Below are 16,879 nucleotides of genomic sequence, written 5' to 3'. Positions count from 1 at the left end.
GTTTCTAAATAAAGAATATCCCCAAATAATCTATGAGAGTAGGAATTTTTTTCCTCCATATTAAAATTTTCTTTAATGTGGTTTGTTTACATAAAGTTGATACCTAGAGATGTTCTTTGCAATTAGTTGGCATATTGCCTGTGTTCTTGTTCTGCTACCCTGAACGTAAAATGATCTGAAATCAGATGGAAGAAGTTCTATCCCCCCCCCCCAGTACCTGAGAGACTAAGAACCTCCTCCAAATTTGTGATTTAAGTCCCAACTGTGCCCTTGCCTTTAACTGTGTAAGACAGCAAGGCAGAACATTTTGTAGATTAAACCAATAAACTAGCAAACATAAAATAAACAAATCTCATAATTGTGGATTTCAATTAAAGAAAGGAGGATCAAAGCAAACATTCTACTTGAAATTACACAGCTGCTATCTACACAAAATGAGAAAAAAAAAACAAATCTCTTCTCCAGCTAGCCATAATTTTGGGGCTGGGAAAGGAGGAGGGAGAGCTCAAGCCCTGCAGTAGGACAGATTGCTTATGCTTCTCACGTCCCAATCAGTAATACAGAAATATTGAGTAATGAATTCCCTGCCTCTCCTGATCTGAGAAGCTCCCACCATCTGTGAAAGACAATTTGTAACAGCTTTAGTATTAAGATTCAGTAAACAGACAATCACAACCATTGTGCCAAATAGTGCTTGCATTTGGGAGGAAAAAAAAAAAAAGTAAAGCAGAAGATATAAGTAACATGAAGACCCTTATATTGCAAAATTACCCAGCAACTAAAACATTTTCAATTGCAGAGTTTTTGGCTATTTGTTTTTTAATTTTTTTCTGCTTTCCTCAGTCAGCAAGGAGTGCTGTAGTCTGCACACAATCCAGCATCTGTGAGTTGTGTATGCAGGCCTCATCCTAATGTGTTGAATTATTATTGATAGCTGAGGCAGTTATGCTCTGCTGGTGAACCAATAATGTCAAGGCAGTACCTGCAAGATTAATTATAGAAGAGAATAGGCTCTGGTTTCCAGGGACTGAGACATTAACAGAGACTGTGCATTAGTTTCAGGGAATTCAACAGACAGCTGAACAAATGCTTCAGACAATGTTATACATGCTAAATCCTGACACTTACCTCTTAAAAGTACTGGACAAAAAAAAGCTCTGAATAATTGTGTTTGAACTGGGAGAAAAAGAAGATTCTATAAACTAGACAGAGAGGAAATAAGTATAGAGATTACTAAAGCAAGTTAAGCTATATAAATACATGTAGCACATTCTTCTCTGCAATACATTGGAGAGAAAGAGGACAGTAATTAATTTCTGTATAAAAATACAGAAATACAGAATTTCTGTATTATATTTTTCTGCATTAAAAAACAAACTCAAAACAAAAATACCCTGCTTTTTAGTGGCTGACAGCACCTAGCTTTTCCGAACAAGTATGGCGTGGAAAATACATATTGAATGAAAAAATAGGGTTTTCTTTATAGTGTTACGCTTGTTTCACTGCAGTGAAAATTTGTACCGCATGAAGCATTTTAGCTGTAAGGAACTCTGAATTTGCAGTGGATGAAGCTGCAGCCATAGCAACAGCTACATAAATTTTCAGACAATGATAAAGCATACAGTACAAAATTTAAGCAGTGTGACTCCTACTGCGATTGCCATTAAAAAACAAAACAACAACAAGAACTAACAAAGAAAAACAGAAGAGGGTGCTTTTTACAGAACAGTAGTGTCTTTGACATTCTCAAGGTTCACCTGCATTTTGCTTGTGTTATCAGAGATGCAGCTGAGAGATTGGCTGTAATTCTCTATCTCGTGCTTCATTCAGCTTTGGCAAGTGATACCTCTCTTTCATTGTTTCTTAGGGCTATTTTGAAAGAGCCTTAGGAATTTTGAGGCACAATTTTCAAAATGTTTTCCAACTCTCACCGCTATTCTAGATGTACGTTGTCTTTAAAAAAAAAAAAAAAAAAAAAAAAAAAACAAAAAATGAATAAAACCTTGAGACTGCAGTAGCTCGACACATCAAGGTATGGAATTGATCTTAAAATGAATTGGAAAAAAAAAAACCATTTACATTTCACTGAAGTGGCAGGTTCATAGTTGCCAGGTGTATTGCTGTTTTCCTTCAAACTTGAAACAGCAGTGGACTAATGGCAAACGCTTTTGTGTTTGAAAGATTCACTGTGTAAAGAAATAGTCAAAGTTCCATCTTCTGTTATTACCCTCAACTTCTGTGAAATTTCTTTCATAGTGTCCTGTGAAACTTTTCACTATACAAAGATCAGAATAGGACACCTTGTGGAACAGGGCACTTCTTAGACTATCTTTCTATAGAGAGCTTTGCAAGCCTAAATAGATCTGAAAATGAAGGTGACGAAAGGGATTTCAATTGTGTTCTGATGCAAAAGTGAGACTTCCTATCATGCTTGTACTCCACAGTGGAAATAATGCCCATCTTTAAAATATGTTTTTTTAAAAATTAACCATGTTGGAATACACAATTTCACCTGGAACATATTATTTCTTTTTTTATGTTTTAGATTTCTAGTTTAGTCATTGAGCCTATGACAAAACTCAGGGATGTTTGTAGAACCACATAATCATAGAAACCTTAGAGTTGGAGGGGAACTTAAAGATCAACTAATCCAACTCCCATGCAATGAACAGGGATGCCACAACTAGATCAGGTTGCCCAGGGCCTGATCCAGGCCCGTTTCCAGGGATGGGGCATCCACTACATCTCTGGACAACTTGTTCCTCTGCCTCACCACCCTCATTGTAAAAGACTTTTTCCTCATATCAAACCTAAATCTACCCACTTGAAGCTTGGAGCCATTTCCCCTTATTCTACTGAAATATCTCCTCAATAATATATATCCTCAATGATTTGCTATGTTAAAAAGTGGAAAACATCACTGACACAATATTGTTCTGGTAAGAAAATAAGCAAATAAAATAGCAAAATTACTTGCTTCTCCATAAATTCTATTTATTTTGGCCAAGAGTCATTTAGTTTGTATTGACTAAGGAAAACAAAATACAAAAACTCTTTAATCTGTATCTAACATCTGCCTGTAGAAAATCATTTCCTGTTATATTGTTCCTTGATGTGTTTAGGAAGGAGTGAAATTCTGAAGTTAAATTTTGTTGGTCTTAACTATTGAAAAATAAGGTCTGGCATTCTGCAGTTTGTTCCTGTATCTTTTGGATGCCGATTTTGATTTAAGCTGCTCAGCAGTCATGTATATTGCTGTTTCCTATCATATACCAAAAAGAACTCCGAAGATATTAGAAGGATGACTGACAATAGTTTCCTACTGTGCTTATTACCAAATTGACTGTGATCTCTTGCAAGAATGATCAGTTAGCTAGGATGTCACGTTATTCCCAACATTGCTGAATAAAAGTGAAATGTCACATACATAAAGAAGCATATAATTCTGTTGCGTGACAGCACCATTCCTTATCAAGTTCTTTCTGATCTTGTATTCATAGGTTGTCAAATTTCTGTCCGTATATCACCAACTATTTTCTTTATTGATCATTTAAGTTGTGGAATTAAGGACATGCTGAAACCCAAATTCCAAATATAATTTTTAACCAACTATAAATGAAGTTTTTTAATGTGAAAATAGAAAATATTAAACTACAGTAAAGCACATTGTTTTTGTGTAGTGCTGCAAATTCCTAACCTGGAATGAATTTATAATAATTATGGAATCTAAGCTCTCATAACAGCAACTTGTCTCCAAAATTTTGGACTCAAACAGATGATAATTAGGACAAATGCATTCAGCCCAGAGCAAACCCCTGATAGAGTGTGCTCTTTAAAACAATTAGGCTTCTTAACAATCAGATTTTGCATATTGATAATTTTCCTGAAGTGCTAAAATATGTGTACTTTCTTGAATATTGTTCGCATGCAAAGTCACCAGAACTTAACCACAAATAGATTTATATCAAAAGTCAAGATCAAAAATTGTAAATATTTATATAGCCCTTTTTAAACTGCAGACAACTTTCAACAACAAAACACTGATTTCCATTAATATTCACCATGCTTTGGTGAATGTCAATGGGTCTGATTTTTTTTCCACCTAGAGGAAGTCAGTTTCTCAGCCTTGCTTCATACATACTTTATGTCGTGCCAGGTTGTCAAACTGCCCCTCTGCTGCCATCTGTTGCATGGAAACAAAAAATAGTGGAGTATTGGTGGAAAGATTCAGCAGAAGCCATAGCACCAACATCTGACTGACACTGTGGGCCAAGATGATAAAATAGGAGGTATTATTTTCAGAGCAGAACTCATACAATAGTGGACCTTATTACCCATCCTTTGGATCTGAAATTAGAAACTCTATAAAAAAAAAATGCATCTGAGATAAAGCAAAGAAATAGTCTGAGGAAAATATGATTCTTTCTTTAGGTAGTGATTACCATTTGACTTGCTTGGATTATTCTCATACCCAAACTTAGTAAAAACTCATGTGTGTGATTTTCTTGTCAATGCTTGATAGTTTATCTCTGCTCTGAGGAAAGCCAAACAGCAAAAGAAAGGAGAAAAACATACATCTTATGAAATATTTATGCTAGCAGCAGAAGAATATTATGCTTAGTCTTCAAAGAAATAGTGCAGTTATACTTCCTAAATGTCAAATAATAATTAAAAAAAACCATTACTTTTCTACCTAGATTTTCAAAGCCATTGTTTTGCTTATTGTCTTATTGTTAAACGAAGAAAAAGTATGAAAGCTTAATAACCGTAAAACTTCCTAGAGGAAAGAGCTTTCCTGGCTTCCTTCTTCCTTCTCTAACTTCCTAGAGATCTTCCTTGAGGACAGCAGGGAAAAATGAAAAAAGATGGAGGTTTAATTTAATATTCATACACTGAGGTTTTTTGAGGCATTTGATGATTGCAAATAAGCTTCTATTGAATAATAATGTAGTACATGAAAGTGCATTCTAAATTATCTCTGTGCCTAAGTTCTTGCACTGTTGAAATGTTAGCTTTATTTCTTAAAAAATATTGAACAAAAAATATAGTGCACAAATGTGTTGGAGAACTTCCAACTTTGCTTTGGCTTCTGGAAAAAATCACTAGTTTTAACAGATGCTAAGAAAAAAATTATCTTTCTTGCATGTGTAAACTCCTCAGGAAAACAAACAAACAAAAACAACAAAAACAACCCCCTGCATTTTTTGTGCACAACAAAGACACAAATGTTTAGAGAAAGGTTCAGTGAGTTATTTAACAGCTTTACAAACACAAATATGAAGTTCATCTCATGAAAAATGAAGGAAAGCAAATTCAAAAGTCTTCATGTCTATGATTGCTGCAGTCAAGTGCTAGAAATTCGGTAGGTTGATTTAGATAAGCAGGTAGCTGTTCACTAAATAAAAATGAAATATTCACCCTCAGTAATGCATGAATGATACTCCCCACCCTATGTTCATTACTTTGCTCTTTGGAGACTAGAGCTAGCATTTTACCACAGGTAGATCTAAGGAAGAAGGGCAGTTGCACTTCCCCCTAAAAGGGATGCTTGTAGCAATACGCAACTGTATCTGCTTGTGACACAGATGTCTGTGTAGGTGTGTAGAAGGAAGGGAAGAGTAGAAAAAAACACCAGAATTGTTTTCCCTCACCATTATTTTTTCCAGTAGCATCACTTATTTCTGAAAGTCACGTGTGCTCAACGTTAATTAGAGTAAGGGACAGAGATAGAGGACAAGGAAAAGTATGCAGGAAGCCAATCTAAAACTGTCCGTATTTGGTATTAGGAACAGTTTCAGTATTTTGAGACTGGAAGGGAAATGGCACCAGAATACTTCTGGCTTTTCCACAAGACATAATTATTTTATTTTCCTTGAGGAAGTAAAATCCAATTTTATTTAAACTACTTAGGATCTCTGAATTGTTCATACTACAAATTCACCAGAAAAGGATATTTATTTTTCTAGAAATGCCCTTCTTTGATAAATGAATACTAGATTTTCTCCTAGCTAGAAGTAAATAACAAACACCCTAGCACATTGAAAGTTTTCGAAGTGACCTTAACCTTGTAACCTTGATTTGAATATATCAGAATTCAGGCAGTTAAAAAAAAAAAAAGTAGGGTGCAGTAAGACACGAGGACAACCCAAGCTGGAAACTAAATGTTTTGATATTATTTTCAGTGAAAGTATATTTGGGATAAACCTTTTTAAATATTTCATTTTAACATGGAAACATATTTGGGGAAATATGAGAACCTCCAATTAATTTTCTGATTTTACAAAATACACTTTCTATTAAAATATTTTATTCAGAATTTCATGATATACTTTATGCGAGTTAGTCTGAGATGACTGTGAAACTTCATTCTTAAGGTATTTATTTGAAAATTTTTATTTTCAGATCAAATGAAATTGAATGTTATGAGTTTACAAATGCTGCTCTCTACTAAATAGATCTTTTTCCAAAATTAATAGCATGCATTGCTAGGATTTATTCTCATAGCAATTCAAATTCTCCTCTTCCAGCAGTTCTGACAACTTTTAAATGGCCTTCCCAAGAAAATTCCAATCTTGAAGTTTCTTATTTTTGGGTGAGGAAAAAAAAAAACAAACAAAAACACTTTTGATTTGCTTCTGCAAACAAAAAATTTGTAGGTAGAGCATCACTGATTACGTTAGGTTATCCCATAACTATCACAGACCAGAGTCACAGAATCACAGGCTAGTTGAAATCAGAAATCATCGTCAAACCACATGCTTTTCTGCAGAGCTATTTTCACCAGGTCATAACCCAGCCTGTACAGATGGATGACATAATTCCTTCCCAGGTGCAGGACCCTCCACTTGCCTTTGTTGAATTTGAAGAAGTTCTTCTTTGTGCTCCTCTCCAGTCAAGATCCTTCAGAACCAGCACGGCACACTGGTATATCAGCCACTCCTCCCATAATGCATCATCAGCTGACTTTCTGAGGAGGTATTTTATCTGTTCAATCAAATCACTGATTAATTTATTAAGCAATACTGAATTCAGGATTGATCCCTGGGAAACGTCATTAGCTACAGGTCTTCAACTAAACTCTGTGGTACTCATGATAACCCCCCAAGACCAATCATTCAGCCAGTTCCCAACCCAGCTTACAATCCACTCATCTAGCGTCCACTCCTTGATTTTGCCTGTGAGGAAAACATTGTCAAAAGTCTTGCTGAAGTCTGGGTAGACAACTTGAACTGCTTTCCTCTCATTCATCCATCCATCCAGTTGTCCATCATAGAAGGCAATCAGATTGGTTAAGAATCATTTCCCTTTGATGAATGCATGCTGTGATTAATGTATTCTTTGCATTCATTCTTCATAGAATCACAGAATGGCTTAGGTTGGAGGAGACCTTAAAGATCAACTTGTTCCAGCACTCCTGTCATGGCCCATATTGCCATCCACCAGATCAGGCTGCCTGGGATTTCATCCAACCTGGCCTTTAAAGCTTCCAGGGATGGGGCATTCACAGCTTCTCAGAGATACCTGTGCCAGTGCCTCACCATTCCCTGAGTAAAAAATTTCTTCCTAACATGTGTCCTAAATCTCCCCTCTTCTGGCTGTCACTGTCAGATCATGTAAAATGTCAATCTTCCTCCTGCTTGTAAGCTCCTTTAAAGTACTGGAAGGCCTCAATGAGCTCTCCTTTTAGCCTTTTGTTCTCCAAGCTGAACAAGCACAACTCCTTCAAGCTTTCTTCATAGGAGAGGTAGTCCAGACCTCTTATGAGCTTCATAGACCTTTTCTGGATTGGCTCAAACAATTTCTCCAGTTAGCTCCAGTTTCTCTTTAATGTAGTCAGTGAGCACAAAATATTCATGTTCACTTTAGAATAGAGGTATTCAGCACATGGTAGAATCAAGTGTACATAAAATTAAAAATAAAGAAATTAATCATAATCCATTTTCAATGCAAATCAAACTCATTTTCAAATGAAATAACAAAATTTACAGCTGTTTAACGGCATCAAGCTCATATGTACAAATAAGGACATATGACTTTTTAATACTTTCTGAAGAAAACACATAGTATTGGGTTTAATATTATGTACTTTGGTGTAACGATTAGGAAACATTCTCAGCTAACATAAACTGCCATAATTATGCGTTGTGACGATACACAATTTGAACATCTGTTTGAATGTCATATTAATTTGTACCTAATTTCAATTTACTTTTTTTTAATATGAGGATTATTTTGATAACTACTGAATTGAGAAAAAGTCACCAACCTTTCTGAGCTTTGCAAAAAAACAGCTGTTTGAAACCTACTGTGATGTACACAGTGTATGCTACTAATCATGTCAACAGTTTATTTTCTTTGATTTCACACTGTAGCTCTAGGCATCTGCTATAACAGATAGAAGAAGCTTTTGATAGCTCACTAAATTTATCAAGGCACCCAAGGACTTGAAAAAAAGGCTAACAGGTTTTGTAAAAAACTGAAAGAAGAGAGGAAAGAGGGAAAAAAAAAAAAAAAAAAAAAAAAGAAACAGAAGGTTGGCTTGTACTAGAACAAAAAACAAAGCTAGGCCTTTAGCTCTGTCTTCACTTGTGAGGAGATCACTGCTGTGTATTGTCCAGTATTCTTAATCTTGCCATTTGAAGTAGTGCTTAGTAGCAGGGAATGCTTGCACCAATTGCTAATTGGATTGCTAAGACCACTTTATCAGCATCTTCCTCTTTCCAAAATAAGCTTTGGTATTATTGCACATAAAAAGATGCTGTCGAAACAGCTGTAAATTCTGGTAGTGTAATTGAAAATGATTTTGATTCACATTAGGAAATGAGATTGTGATTGATTTCTTTCATTAGGCATCTGAGATTGATATACATGCTACAGCACCACACTATGACTCTCTTCACTGTTTAAAGAATAGCCCTTTTTGCTCTAAAGAGAGAAACAATCAAAAAGCATTCATTTATCATACTTACTATACAATTTCGTCTGATCCAGTGACACAACAACAAAATCCACATATTTTTAAAGAATAATACAATAAAATACAAATTTTACGCAAGTTGGATTGTAAAAATAGTGAGGATAAAAGGCATAAACCAACAAAAATAAATGTTTTTAAATGTTATTGTGTAAACAATTGATTAGATCTGGAATTTCCACATTATACACAGCGCGGTGGGAGTAATAGGACTTTCTTTCCACTGATCCACATCTACTTAAGTAAAGACTGCATTGAACGGATGTAGTATGTCAGTGAGTTCATCTTAACTTTTACTTGTTCTAAATATTCCTGATGGTAATAGACAAAGAATTTGTTCAGCACACTTTTGAAATCACTGACAGCGTTCACATTATTTGACTGGCACATCCTTTGCTGAGAAATAGACCACGTTCAAAAAAAAAAATTGTCTTCCAAATTCATGTTTACATGAAGAAAATTCATGATTCTGTAGGTCAGAAAAAATCTCTTTGCAGATAGAATTGCATTTAATAGATTGCCTGAATGTGAACTGGACTTGCATGTGTGAAAAATGCTACTTTGAAGCTAGCACTGACAGTTGTGAGAGGACACAAGTATATCTGTTCCAGATACTCTGCAAACCACACTTTAAAAATACGCAGCTGGAAGTAGTTTGGTTTGAATTTCCTGTCGTCCTTCCTTTGTGGGAGTTCTGTATGGGAGAGGGCAAGGAGAGAAGATAGAAAGGCTCTGAATAGTACTGCTGTGAGTATTACTTGAACTGCCACTGTGATAACCCGAACTCCCAACACCACTGCATGATTCGCTATGCTGTTTGATCCTTGGAAACCCTGATGATGTTCAGTGACTTCAAAGATTCTACTGTAGTTGCATATGTGGAAAGTTATCATCTACTGTAGCTGACATAAAGGTAGTGAAAGTCATTAACCCTTTTGTAGCAGATAAAGTTTCGACTTTGTGGAATTACAAGTTGAATCAATGTGTTTTTATGCTCATAAATAAACTCAGCACATACTCTGGCTCTTATCTCACTCTATGGGTGTCAAATTTCAGTTTGATATTCATTACCAGAGGTCTCATTTTGGCTTAATTCTATTCTGTACTTTAGAGTCTGTAACATAGCTATTCCTGTCTATATACTAAAAATGAAACACTGTATTAACACTAGCCCTACTCAAACACTAGATATTCTTAGCACATTTGAGACACCTAATCTGCACTGTTCTCATTAAGATTTCAAGATTAGAAAGTATTTCTGAAACTAGTACTTTAAAACAAAAACAAAAGCAACATGCATACGGAGAAATATAAGTAGCATCATGCAAGTGTATTTATGTGCATATGACTTGTTTCTCTTATCTCCTCTGATTCTTTTGTATTATAGCAATGGTAAAAACCTTTGTTTTGAAGCAAAGGACGTAGCTACTTTTGGAGATACTAAGAAAATGAAGTATTGCTATATAATATGAAAGTAAATTATGTAAAAATACTGGAATACATCATCATGTAATAGGTGTATTTCAGAGCAGAAGTGAGAAATACTTGCATGTTGGTCTGGTAACTATCATATATATATAGTTATATGACTCAAGCGTATTACTAGATTTTTTTTCTGATTTAAATATTTATGACATCTCTTCACAGAGGAGCTCTAAACTAATCATAAAAAATTACACTCTGATTCATGGAACTCAAAAATGTGTTAGGAGTTCTGATGCAACATTTTAGGGCTCAGTGATACATCAGAGACATATATCCTAAATACTGTGAATGATGCGGTTGTCAGATTAGAAGATTGTGATGGAGTTACAGGATGGTGCTGGCATTTTGCTAAATGTTGCAAGAGTCATTAGCTATCAGACATGGCTTAGCTCAATAGTTGTGTGCAGCCGGCATACGTGACTTGATGAATCCGTAACTGCAGGGGAATAAAGAAGTAGACAAAGAAAAATCCCAAAAATAGAAGACAACACAGAGATAGAATTGCTACAGCTTATCAAAGAAAAAGATATAATAATGGTATAATAAAGTGACTGCTTAAGACCCTATCCCATGTCTTATATATACCCCCAGAAATATGTTAGCAGCTACTTTCTACTTTCTGCTTAAGATTGAAAAATTATTCAGTAACTTGAATTTTATACCAGCTACAAGAAATTAAGGGAGAAAAAAACAATTACTGCAGTTTATCCACTCTAAATTTGAGACAGTTTTTATTGTTTTTGTCCAGAAAACTTTCTTGGCATTAATAAAATAACAAACAGCATGAGTTAACATGAAGTTATCAGTAGGCGGATACTGATCTGGATGCCCCAAGGTTGCAAAGCTGTGGGATATAGGGCAATCGTTTCTCATTTCTGTCTGAGTTTCAGTCAGTCAGTGCAATAGCTCATACAATTTTACAGATAAATTGAGTTAGCAAATTCTGAGACTTGTGCATTCAGTAGAATAACTAAGAAGCTCCTGAAAGTCATTTTCTGTTTCCTAAATACCAAGCACACTTTGAGAAATTTTGTAAAACCAAGTTTACTGTAACTTGTATTTACACAGTTCCTTTGAGTTACTAGTATCTTTTTATTCTTCATTCCAGAGCATCTTCATCAATTCTTTCTCTATTTTTAAGAATTTTATTCTCACTCCACGTTCTCATGAAGTACTTTTGCAGAATTTACTTTTTGTTCAAAAATAATCTTATTTATCTCTTTGTCTTTTTGTCTCTCTTTTTATCTTTGTCATCATTCTCTTTCTCCTCTTTTTCTTTTCAAAATAGCTTTCATCTGTTTTTGTTTTTTTTTTTTTTTCTTTTTAGATTGATTGTTCCACTTGAAAAAGTTTTATTTCCACTTAAAATAGTTTTATCTTTATTTCCTAAAGTTTAATGTTATTCTGCCTGTGTTGTTATTTCTACTTGGGCTACTGGGCTTGTCTAGCTTGGAGAAGAGAAGGCTCTGGAGAGACCTCACTGTGGCCTTCCAGTACATGAAGGGAACATATAGACAGGATAGGGAACAACTGTTTACGTGGATGGATAGTGATGGGACAGGGGGAATGGTTTTAAACCAAGACAGAGGAGATTTAGGTTAGATATTAGGAGGAAGTTTTTCACCTAGAGGGTGGTGACATACCCTCTGTGTTGCCCAGAGAGGTTGTGAATGTCCCCATCCCTGGATGCATTCAAGGCAAGGCTGGATGTGAATCTGAACAGCCTGGTCTAGTGGTTGGCAACCCTGCCCACAGCAGGAGGATTGAAAAGACTTTGAGGTCTTTTTCAACCCAGGCCATTCTATGTTTCTATGATTCTAATAATGATTGTCATTGTCCTTCCCCAGTCTCTTTAAGTTAATAGGAATGGAATATTGGATTTACCAAGTGTTGATACTGATATCATAGAATTTTAGGGGTTGGAAGGGACCTCCAGAAATCACCAAGTCCAACCCCTAATATATGGGTCCATTATCTCATCCTGTTCAATGTTTTGTCCTTCCAGACCCCTGCTTATTATTGAATACCTCTGTTCTCATTTTAGAGAGAGCCTTATACATGATCTTCAGGCCTAAACCTGACATAAATTTTAATTTTGTGTTCTGACAATGTATACAAATTGTTTGAGCATGGTCAAAATAACAAAAATAGGTTAACTCTACCCAGTTTCCTGGCACCCAGACAGCATGTGGATGGGTGCAATCCTGAGAGGATGGACATGTTTGCATTGAGACTGCCAGTTATATATTTTGGTGATGAAATGGAGACAGCATAGCCAGGGAAGTCAGACTCAAGGTCCTTCTTAGAAAATCCTAGTGTTGCATGTCATAAAGAACAACAGTAAGGCACGATTGAGATTTGAAGTATGCAAAAAAAGTATGGACGTGTTGCCCTAGGAGTGGGGTTATACAAACAGACACAGGTTAGAAAACAGTGTCTGCTTTATTCTACCACAGGGACAGCTGCCTACTAAACAGTGCAGGTACAAAGAAAAGCTGTATCCGGAAAGCTGAGCCAGTTAGGATTGTATGTTATTTTTCTATATTCACAGATTATAGAAAAAAGTCATCTGATAAGATTCTGCCTATATTTTGATGCCTTAAAATGCCTTCATAGAAAAATGGCTATGAATGTTTATTCCACAACATCAACTTTGAAGAATTTTGGAATACAATAAAAAACATTAACAGAAATTATAAAACTTCAGTCTGTGCTTTCTTGCTGCTTATATATCTTAATCTTCAATATAGATATCTTCTGCATTGAAAACACAAGTACAGCACTGGCAATCTTTATGGGGCTAGCTATACAGGTTACTCACTGAAGAGCAGCCCAATGTATTAAGCTATGACACCTCAATGTTACTAACATTAGCAGAGCATTTTCACAAGTGTATTACTCTATATTTTTTTTTTTATGTTGCTACAAGTAGCAGTGTGTACAAAGCTTATGAAGGGAGAAAAGATAAAAGGAAAAAGCTGGGAGAGAACTAATGACAATAAAACTCATGGCAAGCCAAATTACTGAGAGTTTCATATCAAAAGCAGCTTTGACGATAATGGGATTCTGGAGTCCACTAAACTAGTTTTGATTCAAAGATAAAACAGCCATTTGCATAAAAGCTTTGCTTTAAAGATTTAGCACTGAGTACCAAATGAAGAAAAAGCCCACCACCATAACAGTAACACTTTAATATAGGTATCCATTATCTAATGCTTATATAATGGCAGACAAATGAGCTCATTATTATTAGTGCTATTATACTGAATATTAAATGAACTCGTCATAGAAACACACTTGCTTTAAAACCTATTATTGCACCGTCAGTGACAAGAAAAAAAAAAACAACATACAGATTTCCAGAGATGACTAATTTGATTTCAATGTTAACTTCTAATGCATTATTAAGCAACAGTTCATTATGCTTTCAGATAGCACTTAGTTTATTTGTGCTTTATTTGTACACAATTCATTTCTGTAATCTTTTACTACACTGCACTTAATTCTTGTGTAAACAATGCTGGTTTGGGCTAATGCAGGAGTGGAAATGGAAGTATGGTGTGTTTGTATGTAGTTCAAATTTGTTCTGTAAAAACAATAAAGATATAGAAAGTATATATATCCAAAGTAAACAATAAGTCTGTGAGAAAAGACAGTGACAATTCTAAATATTTAAATGGTTCATATGAATATATTCAATATAAATATATTGTAGAAATGTATGAAGATGTTGTAGAATACATAGTGCAATATAAATATTGTAAAATGTGTGTGTATGTGAATGTATCTCACATTAAATATAGGTACTCACTGATGCTTAAAAAATGTGATCTCAAAGAATGAGACCTGTCAAGTTGCTCCAAAAGTAATGCTTCTAATTTATTTCCATGGAAACTACAACAGATACAAAGATCACAATAATAATATTGGACAATAAATTCTCAGCTACAAAACACTATTTTCAACATAGTCACCACCATTATCTGTGCATTTTCTAGAGCCTGTGTGCTGTGCTTGTAAAAATCTGCACCAGTGGAGGTACCTACTGATGTGGTCACTGCTGCTGAAAGACACCATCCACTATTTGGTCTCCAGAAACGTTCAGCAATAGTCAATATATGTCAATGTGTGCAACTCTTTCTGCATGGAGGAATTCAATTTCACACTTTTACTTCCATGTCATACACAATTTTGTGAAACTGCCCCTCTGTCTCATGTCAAAATGTAATGGAGTATTGGTGGGAATATTCAACCTCTACTGCTATATCACCACCATTCACCTTTGACGTTGTGGGAAAACATAATAAAATAGGAGGCATTACTTTCAGAACAGCTCTCATACTATTGAAATATTCATACTATTTTTAAGATTGCAAAATCATCTATAAAATGTAGTATGTTATTTACAGCCTACACGTCTGTTTATTTTTTTTTTTTCAATCAATCTAAAATATGATATTTTCATTATGGAATATTAATATTGTTCAGTCCTGTACAAAACATGACTCCCAGTACAAGCATTGTGGAGTAACTTCAGAAATCTTACATGATTTTCTGGTAGAAGAATTTATGAGCACATGCAATAATAATAACAGAATGGACTATATAACATTGTAACATAATAATAATATAACAGAATCACAGAATCATAGTGGTTGGAGAGGACCTCTAGAGATGATCTAGTCCAACTGCTCTGTTAAAGCAGGTTCCCTACAGGAGGTTACACAGGGAAGTGTCTAGGTGGATTTTGAATATCTCCAGAGAAGGAAACTCCACAACTTCTGGCCAGCTTTTTCTGGTGATCTGTCACCTTAAAAATAAAGAAACTTTAATTTATGTTCATAACAAACTTCCTTTGTCCCAGTTGGCATCCATTTCTCCTTGTTTTGTCATTTGGCTCTGCTGAAAAGAGTCTGATCCAATCCATAATTTGTCTAAAAGTATCATCTAAATTTAAGCAGACCTTAAAATAAAACTAAATGAAAAAAAAAAAATAATGACAAAAAGAAATGTTTTCGAAATATTTAAACTTCTAAGTCTTTCAATCTCTTAAAAAAAGAATTATATAACAAGGATTTTGTAAGCAAAATTTAACATTAGTTATTCTGCCACAAATTTGCAATGAGATCTTGAGTAAGTTACAATTTTTTATAATTTCCTGTTTACAAGGAACACTAAAAATTTTTACTTTCTATAAATACTGGGAAGATAGAGTTTTTACAAAGTATAAAAGAAATATTTTGACAACTTTGAAATGTGAATACTTTCAGTCTGTCTAAAACACAATATTTTAGTGAGTGAGAACATATTTACCTAAAAATAATAAGAAAAATACTACCTAGCAGTAACATCTAACATTTCAATTGGCTCAAGTAGTGATTGTCACACTTAAGAAATTCTACTACAAAAAAAATAACTATATATTCATTTTTCTGAACATATACAGAGGCTTTCTCCTTTTTTCTTTCTACATTATGACTGTAACGTGAAATACCAGTATGATACAATAATATTGAAGCATTTAGGATATAAACAGCTATTGCAAATACATTGTAAACAGAAACCACCACTGACTTAGTCACAAAATGCCCAAGTTGGATAGTCTTAGCCTAAGCACCAAATCCATTCATGAGCTTTCATCCACTGGAAACTGTCTAGATTGTAAGTAAATGCATTGAAATATGGCACTTAGAGATAGCTTCTCCTCAGAATTTGACCTATCCATAAAAGCTATTTTGAAGGCCCAAAAATGTAGTTTTGAATTGATTTCTTTTTTTTCTTGAATTTTACCTCAGTTTACTTACTGTAATAAAAAATTAATTGTTCTGAATAAGAACATTTCAAGGAGAGAGAAATGTGAACAATATGCCATAAAATCCTGGCAGATTTTTATCCATCTAGTTATTTTTATTCAAGGTCTTGGATTCAGCCAGTAATTCAGAAACATGATCAATCTGCACTGTTTACTTTCAAAGGGCCACAGAGTTACTTCTTTTTATACAGGGCAATATTTTCTTACAGTGTGCTACGCATTTGTTAATTAACATCATTCAGTCAAAGCAAAAAATCCTAGTCTGGAGGCAACAGTAAAGACATAATGGTACAATAATCTAGATAAATATCACATGCCACTCCCAAAACCAAAAATCCTTCTTCTGTTCGTTCTAGATTTCTTCAAAATTTATCTCATAAAGTTCTCATTCTGAATCTTGTTGTTACAATGCTCTTTGCAAATGGAGTTCTGTTTTTCTGACTTTAAGTACTTTTGAAGGGTTTTTTTGTTTGTTTCTTTGTTTGTTTTTTCAGAATGTAGGCTTTCATATCATTCAACAGCATTAATGAGGTATCTAATTCTAGAGATGTCTAACAACATGCATGATTTTTAAAGTGCAAAACTGGCTTAAATCTTGAATATCTCTG

The sequence above is a fragment of the Tympanuchus pallidicinctus genome, unplaced genomic scaffold (assembly GCF_026119805.1).
Source record: "Tympanuchus pallidicinctus isolate F22 unplaced genomic scaffold, pur_lepc_1.0 scaffold3, whole genome shotgun sequence".
Classification (NCBI taxonomy): domain Eukaryota; kingdom Metazoa; phylum Chordata; class Aves; order Galliformes; family Phasianidae; genus Tympanuchus; species Tympanuchus pallidicinctus.
Note: the sequence above shows the minus strand (reverse complement) of the source record.